Here is a 15939-nt window from a genome sequence, read left to right as displayed (position 1 = left end):
GGGGAGAGATATCTCCCTAACTCATGATAAATATCCAGCATGTTTCCCAATCTCATCTCTGCAAAGTAGGCAATAACTAGGAAATGGACATTAGCCCAATAATCACCAAAGAGTTATATGGTTCGGTATTCTTTAGTTAAAAAAAAATTCTAAAATTTTAGGCACCTTCCTCCACTTAAGTTCATCCACACATCTTTAGAGTTGGGTTCAACTAAACTAATTAGTGACTGAGTATGTACAAAGTAGCCCACGTAGCCCACTATAGTCCACTGTAACTATGGTCCTATACGCTAGCCCATGCTTCAGTTTTGCGGTTCATCCAGCCATCCAACTAGGCCATCACAGAATCTTTGTGGTACCACAATCCCACCCCATTTTCACCTTGGACTTGATCGCTGAAACCACTCTGGGGTGCAATGAGGTGAGTTTTACTTGTATCTTGCCCAGAACCCTGCCTCTACATCACTTTCAGGCCACATGCCACACTATTATGCTACTCAAAGATCACCTGTCCCCTTCTTTCTTTGTCTTCCCCCATTAAAATGTAAATTCCTTGAAGGCAGGAACTGACTTTATAAATATTTGAATGCTCAATGATGAGCACTCTACCTGGTATATAATAATAAGTGCATAATAAGTGCTTTTTATTAATTAATTCTTTCATTTCTATATGCGTGATCTTGGGCAAGTCACTAAGGTTCTCTGACCCCAGATACCTTCATCTTTAAAAGAAGGATAATAACCTCTGTGTTCCCTCAATCTTACATGATTAGGCTGAGGATAAAATAAGAGAATGCATACCCTTTTATTTTAAAGTGTAATTGAAATATCAGCTATTACAGTCATAGTAATAATGACAATGACAAAAATAATAACAGACGTGAGGTGGACCAGGCCTTTTCTGATGATCTGGTTATCTCAGTCATCCTTCTCTCCTTTGACCACTTATAGCACCCACTCCGTCATTCATTTTATAATAACTGCATTGTTTGGTTTTTTATCTCTGCATCATCTGTCCTGTCTCCCCTGTAGGGGAACAACTGCATCTAGTATTTCCTTGTACGTTCAGTGCCTGGCTGAAATAGATGATGATGATGACGATGATGACGATGAAGATGACCCTTCTGTAAAGTTAAAGAACAAATGTGAACCAGATGCCTGTAACACTGTTCTAATCCGACTGAGGTCATACATGCTCCAGCTAACTGCCTGTAGACTCACACTGGGCTACAGGCCATCTCAGGGTAACCAATCTTCACTGGCTCTGATTTTCATTATATTACTGATTGGAGCTTTTAAAGAATTTGATGTCAACAAGTCCCTGCCAGTGAACAGGCAGAGCTCCATCTGAATGAAAGAAAGCTCAGTCAGCCAGCCAGCCTCAGTGGACAAAGAGCTCTCATTTCCGTGGTCTATTGTCTAAGTGGGTCAAGGCTGACTGCCTCCACTTCCCCTAGGGCTCTAGTATCTGGATCCTGAATGTCATTCTTTCAGCCATCTGGTATCTCTTGTGCACAGATAGTACTCATTCTCTTTGGAATATAAAACTGAATGCTGAAAATTTCCACAGAGGCAGTAAGTGATAGAAAAAGCTCTGGGTTCCAGTTCTGACTCTCATTTCTAGTGAATCAACTAAATATTTATTAAGGACCTACTCCATGCAAGGCACTGCTGTAGGCTAGGGGGATACAAATACAATAAATCAAACAATCTTTACTGGAAATCCAAACCAGGCTAATTTAATGAACATTCCTGAAGTTCCTACCATATGTCCCCAAATTGTGCCAGATTCTAGGAACAAAAAGATGCTATAATAAATATCAGCAGCCCCAACAGTCCCTGCCCTGGAGGAGTTTATATTCTATTGCTACACATTATCCTATCTTATATTATTTAGGGCTACTTTTGAGGTATGGCAGATGAAATGCCCGTTTTGTAAATGAAGAAACTGAGGATTAGACAAGTGACTTGGCTGGCTTAAGTCCTAAAACAGCGAAGCCAGGATTAGACCCCAAGCCTCTTGCATTCTTTCTGCCAGCTGGTGCTGCATTTCTCAGTCTATACACACAGACACACACACAGATATAGATATATGCATATACACATATATATGTAAACACACACACACACACATATATTTCAAATCATTTTAAAACAATTATCTTTTCTTAGATCAAAAGTGGTAGTCAGGGGACACAAATTCTCCTTCTCCATATCCCAGAGAACTAGAATAATAATCCTCCCATTGTCTATGAATTTCTTGTCTCTTTGGTAAGCTATGTGTGCCATTCTCTTGAAAAATGAGTACCAGAGAATTCCGGCCAAGTGAACAACAGGGAGGATTAATGTGAGATCCCATGAGAAATCCCTTTTTGTTCTGGCCTACATGCATAGCTCTGACAACAGGCAAACAAATACTGAAAGCCAAACAAATTAATTGAACTGGGAATTGAACAGGTAGAAAATGTCTCTGTGTCTGACCAGAAAGAAAGTTTCTGCCTGTTTGGCACTGAGTGAAGGAGAAGAGTAACCCCTGATTTTGTCCCTTACAGGAGCCTTGCCCAGGGCAGTACTATGAGTCATGGATCCTACAATTCTCTGCTGCAAGGTGGGGCAGGAGTTCTGATTATCCACAGACTTGCATGTGAATCCCTTCTGTGGTCTTAGTGTGTAAATAAAACCTGTTCAAAGAGAGGGAGAGACAGACAGACAGAAAGACAGAGAGCCGGATACAGAGAGCCACAGAGACAGAGACAGAAAGAAAGACACAGAGATTGTGCATTTGGGTTTTTTGTTTTGTTTGTTTCTATCTCAGGAGGAATGGTTAGAGCTCCGCTACAGAGGTAAGTCTGAAGAAAGAAAAGCATTGTGTGGCAATTACTGAATTCCCAGGGTGGCCAGAGGAAATGGAAGGTGAGACAAATTGAAGACAGGAGAGATAGATGGTTTAGAACATAAATAGGAGACAGGAGACTTTCCTAAGATCTTCAATCCTCTGGATATTGTATGTTCCTCAGTACCCATGTTTGGAATTGCTATTCTTTAAATAGTCTCAATGGGGAAATATATTTCCATGATTGCACATGTATAACCTATGTGAGATTGCTTGCTGTCTTGGGAATGGGGGGGAGGGAGAAAAATTTTAAACTCAAAATCTTATAAAGTGAATGCTGAAAACTATCTTTACACATAATCGGAAAAAACAAAATTCTATTTAAAAAAGAAAAGAAAGAAATAGTCTTCTTAGGCAGCAATTGATAAAACAGTTCATGAATTGGACAAGTGTTTGTTGGAATGAATAATACCCATATGCAATGAACAAAGATGATAAATGTTTTAAAAATCTGTTGCCCATGAGTTTTGAAAGTCTCTTGGCATATCCATGCTTCCATCCTAGCAGTCATATAGGATCATGGAAAGATTACATGATTCTTATGTACTGCTTCTGCTCAGAAGTCTGCTGAAGGAGAAATTTAGAGAAAACCAACAATATTTATTAAGACCCTACTATGTTCAAGATCCTGTTCTGGATGCAAGTAAGCAGGTGTACTCTGGTTCCTTCCTTCAGAGCCAGGTAAACAACATCTGCCCCTCAGGGTTCTAGGGCACCCTGAGTGTTTGGGATGTGCCTCTCTTTTCTGTGCTCCCATTGGCTTGAGCTCCTAACTCTCCATACCTCTATTGTTAGGCACCAGTGACTAGCCCCCAGTTTCATTTAACTGCTTAATATTCATCAGTTTTTACAAAGGGATGTAATATTTACTTCAAAGACATAGCAAGAAAAAAATACAAACATTTCCTCACAACACCTGAGGGCATGCTCTCTTCTACTCTACCTCAGTTTCTGAGGGGGGAGCAGGTTCAAAACTTAGTTCAGATACACAGCATCAGTCCCACCAAGTTCATGTATGGACACCCCATGACTGTTGGGTGAGTTCTCATCTCAGCTGGCTCGGATCCAGGGAGGTCATTCCTTGCTCCTTGGGGTATTGATTCTGTTTGTTTTTTTGTTTGTTTTTTCTTTTTAGTTTACAACATTCGGTTCTACATAATTTTGAGTTCCAGATTTTCTTCCCTCCCTCTCCCCCTCCCTCCTCAAGATGGCATGGAATCCTATATATCTTCTACATATAACTTCGTATTGAACTTATTTACACACTACTCAAGTTGTGGAGAAGAATTATGACCAATGGAATGAATCATGAGAAAGAAGAAACAGAACCAAAAAAAAAACCCAAACTAGAAACAAAAACAAAAGAGAGAAAAAGAAAAAAGGGTGGGGGGGGAAGGCAAGCATGAGGTATGCCTCAATCTGCATTCAAACTTCATAGTTCTTTCTCTGGATGTAGATAGCGTTCTCCATCGTGAGTCCTTTGGAGCTGTCTTTGCACCTTGTGTTGCTGAGAAGAGCAAAGTCTGTCAGGGTTGGTCCTTACGGAATCCATATATCTGTGGTTGTGTATAATGTTCTCCTGGCTCTGCTCCGCTCACTCAGCATTATATCGTGTAGGTTTTTCCAGGTAATTATGAAGTCCGTATCATCCCCATTTCTTATAGCACAATAGTATTCCATTACGTTCATATATGGGGTATTGATTCTGGATAGGCTACAAAGCCTAGCCTACATAGATTCTGACTCCTGGATTCCCCTGGCTGACTCCTCTTACCTTTGGAAACTCACAAGGTTTAAGATTCCACTCTCTTCACCAGAATGGAAAAGAATGATGCAGAAGTCAAGGATGGAGGTTCATTACCATACGTAAAACAAAACAAAAAACAAACAAAAAAAAACATGTTCTGGCACCAAGTTGGATGTTGAAGAGAGAAAAGGCTTTCTATATGACTGCTAGGTGGCATGGTAGGTAGACCGTGAAGCAGGAAGACCTGAGTTCAAATTCTGGCTCAGACACATGGCTGTGTGACACCAGGCAAATCCCATAAGTTCTCTGAGTCTCAGTTTCATCATCTGTAAAACGGTGATAATAGCATTTACCTTATAGGGTTCTGAGGATCAAATGAATTAACTTATGTAAAGGGCTTTGAAAGCCTTAAAAGGTGATATGCCTCAAATAGATCCCAAAAAGAAATCTCCTAGGAATATTGTTGCCAAATTCCAGAGCTCCCAGATCAAGGAGAAAATACTGCAAGCAGCCAGAAAGAAACAATTTGAGTATTGTGGAAACATAATCAGAATAATCCAAGATCTGGCAGCTTCTACATTAAGAGATCAAAGGGCTTGGAATATGATATTCTGGAGGTCAATGGAGCTAGGATTAAAACCAAGAATCACCTACCCAGCAAAACTGAGTATCATGCTCCAAGGCAAAATATGAATTTTCAATAAAATAGAGGACTTTCAAGCTTTCTCAGTGAAAAGACCAGAGCTGAATAGAAAATTTGACTTTCAAACACAAGAATCAAGAGAAGCATGAAAAGGTAATCAAGAAAAAGAACAAGAAAAAGAAATTGCAAGGGACTTACTAAAGTTGAACTGTTTTGTTTACATTCCTACATGGAAAGATGACATGTATGATTCATGAGACCTCAGTATTAGGGTAGCTGAAGGGAATATGCATATATATATATATATGTTTATGTATATATATATATATATATATATATAAGTGAATGTGTATGTATGTATATATGTATGTGTGTGTGTGTATATATATATATATGTAGAGAGAGAGAGAGAGAGAGAGAGAGAGAGAGCAGGCACAGGGTGAGTTGAAGATGAAGGGAAGATATCTAAAAGAAATAAAATCAAATTAAGGGATGAGAGAGGAATATATTGAGAGAGGGAGATAGGAAGAGATAGAATGGGGTGGATTATCTCACATAAAGGTGGCAAGAGGAAGCAATTCTGTGGGAGGAGGGGAGAGGGCAGGTGAGGGGGGAATGAGTGAATCTTGCTCTCATCAAATCTGGCCTGAGGAGGGAATACCATACATACTCAATTGGGTATCACCCCACAGGAAAGAAGAGGGAAGAAGATAAAAGGGGGGGATGATGGAGGGGAGGGCAGATGGGGGTGGAAGTAATCAAAATCAAACACTTTGGAAAGGGGACAGGGTCAAGGGAGAAAATTCAATAAAGGGGGATGGGTTGGGAAGGAGCAAAATATAGTTAGTCTTTCACAACATGAGTATTGTGGAAGGGTTATACATAATGATACACATGTGGCCTGTGTTGAATTGCTTGACTTCTTGGGGGGGGGGGTGGGAAGGGAAGAGGGGAGAGAATTTGGAACTCAAAATTTTAAAAACAGATGTTCAAAAACAAATAAAAAGTTTTTGCATGCAACTAGAAAATAAGATACGCAGGCAATGGGGTGTAGAAATTTATCTTGCCCTACAAGAAAGGAAGGGAAAAGGGGATGGGAGGGGAGTGGGGTGTCAGAAGGGAGGGCTGACTGGGGAACAGAGCAACCAGAATATATGCCATCTTGGAGTGGGGGGGAGGGTAGAAATGGGGAGAAAATTTGTAATTCAAACTCTTGTGAAAATCAATGCTGAAAACTAAATATGTTAAATAAATAAATTTAAAGTTAAAAAAAAAGGTGATATAAATGCTACCTACTGTTTGTAGGGGGTTGGTAGCTAGATGGCACAATGGATAGAGTACTGGCCCTGAAGTCAGGAAGACTGCTTCCCCCAGCCTCAGACACTTACTAGCTGTGTGACTCTGGGCAAGTCACTTAATCCTGTTTGCCTCAGTTTCTTCTTCTGTAAAATGAGATAGAGCAGGAAATGGCAAACCGTCCCAGTAACTGTGCCTAGAATGGGGTTACAGAGTCAGACACAATTGAAAAAAAGACTGAACAATAAAAATATATAAAGATAAGAAGGTTGTACATTCTAGGCGTGAGAGTAAGATTAGAATGTTTTTATCGGTTTTATTTTCAACGTATTCCCGGGATTCTTTCGCAGCCTTCATAAGCAATGGTGAGCTGGAGGAAAAACACCTAAAGTTCTATTTCAAGGAAAGGGACAAGTACAGGCATCTTTGCAAAAGAAGAAACATGGAAAACTATAGGAAGTAATTGGAAGGTGGAGTTTTAGCTGGTCCTGCAGACTAGTTCTTTTGACTAGGTAAGATATCCAGTATTTGCTGTGTGCTGCATAACATAGCATTTTGTGGAGTCATAACATGACAGAGGCTTCAGAGCAATGGTGTAATAGAACTAGCTGGAACCAGTTGCTGAGAGTTGATTGTTAAATTTTTAGTGAGCATTGAAACCTCAGAAATCACCAAATGCTGTGAAACAGGGCTTGATTTATTATTTCGGTGGTTGTCTAGAATTAAGAAAGTGATGGAGAAGATATTAATAATGAGATTAAATTTAAAAGTTTCTCAAGTGAATTTTTGTTTTATCCAGAGAGCTGGTTGTTAAATATTTATCAGTACACTTCTGCTTGGAAACAGGATTTTCATGAGATTGAGTTTCCTACTGATTTAATTCGGTAAGATTCTCATAATTGAGTAGTTGGCTGAGAAGAATGACTGGGAACTGTCCTTAAGAAGGGAAGGGAAGACAAGGAATGAATTTATGATTATAAATTTAGAGCTAGAAGGGAGAATTAAACTAGAAGGCTAGTCCCACCCCCTCATTTTATAAATGTGGATATTGAAGTCTAGGTAGGTTAAGACACTGACTCATGGTCATGCAGGTAGTAAGAGATCGTGTGAGGATTTTAGCTCATGTTCTTTTCCCCAAGATCTAGGACTTTCCCCTCTGAGTCTGCTGCCCCTCCCAAGAGTGTCAAAATTCAATTCAAATTAGCAATTTTATTTTAGTACCTAGTACATGAAAGACTTATACAGAGAAGTTACAAAAGTCTGGAATATAGTCTTTCCTTATCTGTACTCTTAGAATTCCTACTTTCCTAAAGTAAAGCTCATTTTCTTTTTCCTTCCTTTCTTTGTACTACCTCCTACTCAACATTCCTTGAGCCCCCAGCTAGTTTTCTCTCCTACCTCAAACTAGAATGTAAATACTCATTATTATTATTTACATGTCATGTCTTGTTAGTAAAATACAAACTCCTTAAAGGCATGAGTCATTTTTTTTAGATTTTGTGTTTACCCAGTGTTTTGCACATAATAGATCTTTAATAAGAGTTTATTGGAGACAGATTGGTTGAGTTGAAACTGAGTTCATTATAGATGCTCAGAATATGCATATGCATGTTAGTTTGTACAATGAAGGTTGAAACATCAACACTGTGTTAGAGAATTGAGAGAGAATGAATTTGGCACTTTCTGTGTTGCCACTGACAATGTGAGATTTGACCTGGGCTGCATAGAGAAAATGAAATGTAGGCTGTCTCACAGAAGAGCCACCTCTTAACAGGCATATTCTTTACCTCCGTCCTGCAGGCCACGGACCTTTGGGGAGGGATAGGGCAGGGGAGAGTGCAGCCAGCAACACCAGACACACCCAGAGGTTTCCTTTAGTGAAAACACAAGCTGTTGATGTCTTCACAATGAAGCTTTGTGAACACAGCCGAAGATGGGGGAAGAGACTAGCATAGCGCTGGAGCACAGTGACTAGCATTGAACTTATTGCCTGTTAGGCTGAAGAGATGGCAGGGCTTGAGATCAACATGTTAGGGCTGGAGAGGATATTTGAACACATCAGTTCAATGAGACAAACGTTTATTAGGTGTCTACTGTGCTCAAAGCACTGTACTAAGTGTTGAAAGGGAGGAATATACAGAAATAATTCATAGTTCCTCATTTTAAAGATGAGGGAACTGGGAATGAGAAAGAAAAAAATGCCTTGCTTGAGATCACACAATGGATTACTTCCCAAAGTAGTAACAGGGCTGGCCTATAGACATTTTGTTGAGTTTGCAGTTTGTTCAATAAAAAAAAATAATATTCTCACTCCTCAAAATTAACCCAATTGTCCCTCTACCTTAGACTTCGAAGTGTACTGTGTCCAAGATCCAGACCTCTGAAATTCCATTCTTCAATCATATCTTTCCATTTTATACTCCTCTTACTCTTTCAGTCACATTTAACTAACTCAACTCTTATCTTCTATGACATTTGGTTCCTTGATCCAGTCCTACTTGACACTCCTGACCTTCCCAAGACACCTTTGCACCCTGGTTTCTTTTTCCTTCATATATGGAACTCAACCCAGTGGTATAACTTGTAACATCTTGTTACTCATTGGTCTATAATTCTTTTCTTCATCCACCTTTGCCATTCCCAACTTGCAAATCATCTTCTTTGAATCATCCCTATCATTCAATATCACTCATCTTATTTCAGGATGCACAAATCTTGTGCTAACTTGACTCATTAGAAATTAATAACTGGGTACCTAATGTCAGCTAGTGTCTTATTGCTGCTCGAAAACTATGTTCTGCCCTAATCCTTTTCTTCTTCCCTCTAATACCACCAATGATAGTCTTGATCCTAGTTTCCTTTGAGGCGTAGCTTTTATATGCTTCCTGCTTATCTGCATTTCCTAGAATATCTAGCTTCTTCTAAGGGTCATTTGTGTGTATGTATGTGTCCTACTCAAGCCTTTTTTAATCTTCTAGTTGTTCATTTGGTCACCTGCCTTAAGCTAGCATGTATTCCATAGGAAACCTTTCCTGATCTCCCTGTTCACTAGTGGTTTCTCCTTCCTCAAAATATCTTGTACTTGCTTATCCGTTTATTTCCTTATGCAATGTGGGTTCTACAAAACATGTAAAAAATATTTCAGCCTGTTGTTGACCACATGTGTGAGTCAGTCTTTGGACACAGTAAAGATGACAAACTCTTTAGCTGCTACTGACAATGTAGTGAGCAAATAAGGAAAGAACTTGGTGTTTTGTTATGATATGGTACACCTTGAGTGGTCCTGCAATTTTCTTACCAGCATTAGAGGGAAGAGTGCTGAATTGGTTAAAAGAAGAAAAAGCTTATAACTCACTTTCTTCCCCTCTGATCAACCCCTCCTTTTACCTCTATAATAATCTTTCTTGTTCTTAGATCTATCTGCTCATGTTACTTTGCTGCTCAAAAATCTTGGGTAACTCTATATTGTTTCCCAGCAAAGTCCAGACCTCTCTGCCTGGGAACGCAATCTGGCACCACTCTATCTTTCTAATGTTCTTTTTCCTGCCCCCCGCACAATCAATGCACCAGTTAGACTGAACGATTCCTTGCTCCCCAACCAAGCATCATGATTTCACACCCCTGCATCTTTGTTCTAGAAGTCCCATAGGTCTTGAGGGGCTGCCATCTTTGCTTGCTGAATTCCTCCTCATTCTTTAAAGTTCCCCTGAAACATCACGCACTCTAGGGAGACTTCCCTAGTCCTGAAGTTTGGTGACAACATTCCTTAGACTTCACATAACACTTCATTTTGTAACTCAAATGCACTTATTATATCATATTGTATATTATTGTGAAGGGCTTAGGGGTGAGAAGAGAATTCAGGAGGGATCAGTCTCCCTCACTGTCAAGGAAATAAATCTTTGATGTCATTGACTTGTTCCTTTTATGGAACTTGTCACATTCTGCCAGCATTATAGTAACTTGTATTATCTTTTTTAAGAGATAAGGGGTTCTTGGACTTTTTTTTGTGTCATCCACTCTTCTGGTGAAGCCTATGGAACACTTCTCAGCTTGGGCAGCTAGGTGGCACAGTAAATATATTTATCTGGACCTGGGGTCAGAAGGACTGCTTTAAAGACTTGGTAAACTGAGCAAATCACTTCACCTTGGCATGACTCAGCTTCCTCATTTGTAAAAGTGAGATAGTAATAGCATCTATCTCCCAGGGTTGTTGTGAAGATAAAATAAGATAGTATTTGTAAAGTGTTTTGCAAACCTCAAAGGACTATCCCCAAGCTAGTTATTGTGGTTACTGCTGTTATCCTCCACTTGGTTGTAAGTTCCTTGAAGGAAGGGACTGTGTCATTTAAACTGATAGTGGGGGAATTCCATCTCTTGATGCAGATCAGATGCTCTGTAACTTACTGTCTTCAGAAGACTGGGTTGAACACTAAGAAACTGGGTGACATGATCGCACGGTATGTGTCAGAGGCAGGACTTAAATTAAGGTCTTCTTGACTCAGTGGTTGGGCCTCTATTTCTCTGTGCCACTGTCACCACCAATGTCTCTACACTATCATTATCATCACCACCACCATCATCATCACCACCAGCATTATCATGAACATTATCAATATCGTAATCAATATTAGGTCTCTAAGAGGGTCACCAAGGGTCAATTGGTGGGAAACCAGAACAGTGGCTCTCTTTTCATTCTTAAGGCTTAAGTTTATATCCCAGGTCTCTGTAGTTGCCAGAAAGAGGCCAGTGTGGATTTGCTTACCATAAGCTTATTTAAATGCTCCTTGAATCAACAATCTCCCCTCCCCTAAATGAGTGATGTCTATACCAGTGCCTCTTACACTGCCCCTCTCCCTGAGGGTCTTCAAGGGCTTTGGCTGCCTAGTCAGTGTTGGTACTGCCTACTTGTGTTATTCCGTTCTCTCATGGGATTTTAGCAAACACCTATTGTCAGCTATTCATGTTTAGATTATCTGTTGTAAAGACAGGTTTAATCATAGGATAAATGATCTAGAGGTGGAAAGGACCTCAGAGGTCATCTAGTAAGAACTAGGTCACTTTATAGATGAGGATGCTGAGACTGAAGGAGTTTAACTGACTAGGATCCCAGTACCATGCTCTCTTTTCCTCAGTGGTCTCCCTTTGATTGCCAATGTTTCAGAGTCCTTCTCCATGATCAGTCAACATGAACTTTAGGAATACTGAATTTTATTACTATTCAACTTAGCTTACCATATGAGAAAGGAAATTGACCACAAACAAAACAAAACAAAACAAAAAAGCAATGTTCTTACCAGGAGAAAGACAAGAAGCTACTCTCTATGGACAATGTGACTGTGTGTTTATGGACAACTGTAATTGTATTTGTTTTAGTTTTAGTGACCTAAAGTGATTTCCAAAAATTGCATGCATTATACTTTTTTTTGGTAAGGAGACAGTAAATAGGAGACAGTAAAAAGGAGACAGTAAAAATAGACAGCAGTACCAACTACAACTAGCACTAGCTTGTGGATAGTCCTTTGAGGTTTGCAAAACACTTTACAAGTACTATCTTATTTTATCTTCACAACAACTCTGGGAGGTAGATGGTATTACTATCTGACTTTTACAAATGAGAAAGCTGAGTCAAACCAAGGTGAAATGATTTGTGGAGTGTCATACATTTATGAAGTCTTCAAATATGACAGTAATAGGACTCTGGACCTCACCCATTAAGCCCTACTAGAGGTTTGCTTTTTACAGAACTTGAGATGATGCTTTGATACAGAAATGTACATTTTATGGACATGGAGGAGATACCTATTTGATCCTGCCTCCCCATGAATGGAGAAAGAATTCCCATGATCTCCATGGCCATCTTTTCTTACTATCCATTCCCCCCCTGCTAGCAAAGTATAACTGGAGCTATGAAGGTGGTGCATGAGGTGATCCTGGAAGAAAAGTAGGGATTCCAAGAGGTTACAGTAAGGACAGTAAGGAGTCCATTCTAGACTTGGGACTTGAATCCAGTTCTTCCTAACTCTGTGACTGGCTTTCTATCCAGTATACCACACATGTAACCTAAGTCAAATCATGCCCCTTTGGAAACATAACTAGTGAATCACAGTATGAAGCTAATCTGATTATGGTTAGCCTAAATTGTTGACTTAAGTCCTATCCCCGATGCTATCAAGGAAATGCTTTGTTCATGCTTGTATCATCCTTAACAAGTTCTAGACACAAAGGTGCTTTTCCCCCTCTATGACCAGATGGCTGGCCGGAGGCATAGATACAAAACTCATTTACTAATGTCAGACAGCATACTATTTGTAACCTCCATGTGGGTTTCTTATTCTAGGCCAGCCCTGGATAATACTGTAAAAGTAGATAAAATTCTTTTTGTTAAATCCTCCTTTGGTTACCTTCCTCCTCTCTTTTTGAATCTCTCTTTGTTTCCCTTTTTAATCACCTTCTTGTGCCATTCCACTTTTTCTCACTACTTCCTTTTCTCAGCTGACAATGGTTTTAGTCACCAGAAAGACTGTAGGCTCAAAATTTTTTCTGACTTACCATTCTTCTTCCTTTTCCATAACTGAAATTTATTTTTCCTCTGCCCCATTTCTTCAGTGCCCTACTCTCTGATAGGGTTGGAGAGAATATGTTCATGGACTCCATCTCCCATAATGTTGGAGCCAAGAAAGACATTTCTCAGAAAGTTGTGGATGAACTGTATTCATCATTCAATCTTGTTATTTACGTTGTTATTCTGTTTTAACTAATTGCCCTTTGTTTTTGTTTTTAATTCATGTGTAATTCGATATTGTCTGCCATAAATACAACTTGGTGGGGAACAGAGCCTTGGTCTGGAATAGACGAAGAACCAAACAATACTTTGAATTTAAGTGTAGCTAAAAGTAGTACTATAGGTTTAAATTGTACCTTTTCCATTATTCCTATTTCTGTTAATGACAACACTATCCTTCTAGTTCCAGTTCCAGGCTCAAAATCTTAGATTCAATTTTTACTTTCATTTTTGATATCATCCTCTTTATCCAATCAGTTAACAAATCATCTCATCCTGTCCTCTCTCATGCTTAGTAAACATGAAAAGCCTGCCACAATGCCTAAAACTCACTTCCTCTGTATTTTGCACGTTAAAATCTCTCTCTTGATTCGAAGCTCACCTCAGGTACTACCTGCCTCTTTTGTAAAGTCTTCTCTGACATTTCTCCTCCAACTTCTGATGGGATTTGTCTAGACCCTTTCTTTGCCCTTATCAAATTCTAGGTTGGATGATAATTACATGTATATATGGGTCATATTCCCTCAATAGTCTATAAGGTTCTTTAGGGCAGAAACTGTGTTGTTTTTCATCTGTGCATTCCCAACACCTCCTGCAGTAATTTGTACATAATAGATATTTCATAAATGCCTTTTAATTGAAGTGAATTGAATCTGGTACTGAAATGATGCTGGGATATTAATGGCTGATAATGACTTATTGCACCCTGTTCAAGGAACATCTGTGTTTTAATAAGCCCTCCCCTGAGGAGTAAGTAATGATGGATCTCAGAGACTATGGCAAGCTATTGGAAGAGATATTTTAGGAGGAGGGGAGGCCCCCGTGGTACCATATTTATACTCTATCTATGAATAAAACAAGGCCAGTCCATTTTTTTCCTTTCTACTAGAAGAGTGCTGCAGTGGTAGCAGAATATCTTCACTCATTCCTGAGAGCAGAACTGAATTCTAGAGCTCCTCATAACTCCCACTTCTCCTCTTGGCAGCTGTTACTTTTAGGGACTGGGAACATGTCTGCCAGGAAGCTCGATCTTGAATTCCAAAGAGTGCAACTTCTCTAACTGGGGACAAGTACAGACCCAGGGAACTGGTCTCAGGAAGGTCCTGCCAAGAGTTCATGCTGTGATTCAAATTGAATAGCGTATCTGTGGAAATATGCCATGCTCTCCCGCCTCCCCCATCCCCCTAGCCCTTTTACCTAAGGATTTATTTTCTTTTTTACAAACTGGCAAGGAAAGAAGGCGTTTTCAAAGAAGAGACTGCAAATAACGTAGAAGGAAAGTGATGAAAGGAGTGAAAACAAATCAATGATGCCAGGAAACTGGGATAATTGTGGCATATGGATACATTTATTTCCATTGGCAGTGTTGGTAATCATGCTTTCAAGAACCAGATGAACAGAAACTGTTTAGGGTTCTAGGTGTTAACTGCAGAGAAACATTAAAGTAGAATCTTGGATATAGTTTAGACATTCAGAGCTCAAAGGGATTGTAGAGGTCATTCCACCCAAGCTCCCCATACCTGAGCCTTAGAGAGGGAAAGAGAGTTGTTTCATGGCATGAGATTATTCACTCAATAAAGTGATCCCTTCTTTGGTCCAGGACTTTGTTGTTTATGAGAATTTATATTTACAGCATTGTTTGATCCTTACAACCCTGAGGCAGGAAGAACATGTGCTATTATCACCTATGTAGGGATGAGGAGAACAAGGCACAGAGGGGTTAAGTGATTTTCCCTCTTATTAACTTAGTGTACTAGTTGCTCTGTATTGTTATGTCTTAAATCTCCTTCCTGGCCCTCAAACAGGGAATGTGGTACAGAGGAAAGGATGGTGACTTTAGAGGACTTGGGTTCAAATACTTTCTCTGCAACTTATGTGAACTTCGGGCAAATCATTACACCTCTCTAAATCTCAGTTTCTCATCTAAAAATTCAGGGCCTGGATAGATGACCTCTGATATTCTTCCCAGACCTAGAGCCATGACCCTATGATTCCTTCTCTTCCTATACTCTCCCAGTGGTCTCATCAGCTAATATGGGTGCAGTCCTCATTTCTATGCAGATAACTTCCCCATGAGCCTACTTTACCCTCATCTCTCTCTTAATCTCCAGTCCCATAACTTGGCTTGGAAAAGAAATGCTCAGGAAGCAACAGAGGAAAAATAACATTCATCAGTGAACCCCATTGCCACTCAACATTGAGCCCTACTGTCATGTGTCTCCACCTAGTTTTCCCAGGAGGTGTCTCAAACTCACGTCTAAAGTAGAATTTGCTTTCCTGCTCTTACTGAAGCCCTCACCTCTTTCCAAATTCTGTTTCTGTTGAGATCACCATCATCCTTTTAGTCATTTAGATTTGAAAACTGAATGATCCTCAGTTTTTTCCTCTCCCTCATCCTACCATATCTAATTAGTTGGAAAACTTTCTTCAAACTACTTTCGTAATATCTCTTGTATTCATACCCTTCTTTCCACTTACATAGTCACTGATTTAGTTCAGCGACCTCTTACTTAGACAGTTGTAACATCCCCTTAATTTATTCTCCTGAATCCTAGAGAGAGGCACATCTGGTCCCT

This window comes from Trichosurus vulpecula, chromosome 3 (assembly GCF_011100635.1).
Source record: "Trichosurus vulpecula isolate mTriVul1 chromosome 3, mTriVul1.pri, whole genome shotgun sequence".
In the NCBI taxonomy this organism is placed as follows: domain Eukaryota; kingdom Metazoa; phylum Chordata; class Mammalia; order Diprotodontia; family Phalangeridae; genus Trichosurus; species Trichosurus vulpecula.
Note: the sequence above shows the minus strand (reverse complement) of the source record.